Source organism: Panthera uncia, chromosome B4, assembly GCF_023721935.1.
Source record: "Panthera uncia isolate 11264 chromosome B4, Puncia_PCG_1.0, whole genome shotgun sequence".
NCBI lineage: Eukaryota > Metazoa > Chordata > Mammalia > Carnivora > Felidae > Panthera > Panthera uncia.
Window position 1 is genome coordinate 120,794,493 of NC_064809.1, and position 1,515 is coordinate 120,796,007.

A 1,515-nucleotide genomic window follows, 5' to 3' on the forward strand; every position below is an offset into this window, starting at 1 on the left:
GCTTTTAATTGTTACAATAGCTCAATAATAGATAATATTGCCACCATACTTTACAGATGAAGAAACGGAAGTTCAAATAGGATAAGCATGTCCAAAGTCACTTGGCTAGTGCGTGGATAGCCAGGATCTAAACACAGGTTAGCCTGACTCCAGAACACATATATTATAGTGCCTCCATATTATAGAGGTCATGAAATACCTTAAATCAATGGGTGGGAAATACCTATCCAATAAATGATATTGTAATAACAAGTGGCAATTTGAAAAGAAAAATTAATTTAAGCCGTACTCTCACACTACTGTACCAAAAAAAAAAAAGTTACCCAAAATGACAGAATAGGCATCATAAGTGCTTTATTAACAGACTTCTCTCTTGCCATGTAGGAGGCTAAAATTAAATTGTCAGCCCTTGCAAATATCCACCTTCTCCTAGGTCCATGCAATCAGAGGTCATTTCTATTTTGGTCTCTACCATGTCCCCAACACCTAGCATAATAATTGGTCCAGAGTGGGTGAAAGGTAAATATTTGTCAAATGACAGAATTTAACATAATTTTCAAATTAAAAGAAAACATTATTGAATATTTGTCAGACCGGGAGAGGACTTCTAAAACTTACAAGCTATAGAAGAAATCACCAAAAAAATGGACAGATATAGTTACATTTTGAAAAGACATAAAAGGTAATCATTGGGCTCTAAAAAATATTTGCCACAAATAAATTTATCTTTACTCTAAAAAAAATACTGACATCCTAGTAGACATATAAGCAAAAGACACAAATAGATAAAAAAGAAAAACAATGCAAGAATATATATAAACGCATATGCAACCTTGCTAGAATTTTTTTTTAAACGTTTAAAGCAATGATACAGATTTTTAAGTATAGGTATATAAACACTGGTGAAACTTTTATCTCATATATAGCTATGGAACTGTAAACTGGTAATTTCAGAAAGCGATTGGAAGGTATATTTAGAAGACAAGTGACAATATATTTCAAAATATATTAAAGCGTTTATAATGTTTGACTCAATGACTCCACTTTCTGGGAATCACTCCAAGGAACTAATCGAAATAGTGAAAAACTATAGCCATTAAGATGTTCATTATATTGTTTCTGACAGGAAAAATGGTAAAAGAAAGAAAGCAAACTAAATGGTCTTTGCCAAGGGACTAGCTAAGAGGATAAAAGTACAACCATGGACGGCAGGTTGTGCATCTGTTAAAAAGACAGTTATGGACTTCTGCTTGTAGCCATAATAGAACGAGAGGGACTAGACTTATCTATCTTCTTCAGAAAATTAGAAAACTGACAAAACACATTAAATAGCTTTTTTCAGTTATTAGACTTCAGGCAGTATGGGAGCATAAAGCCTAAGCGAACTAGAGTATCTCAGAAAAAGTCCGGGGTACCTGGATGGCTCAAATCTCATGGTTCATGGATTTGAGCCCCCGAGTTGGGCTTTGCACTGACAGTGTGGAGCCTGCTTCAGATTATCTGTCTCCCTCTCTG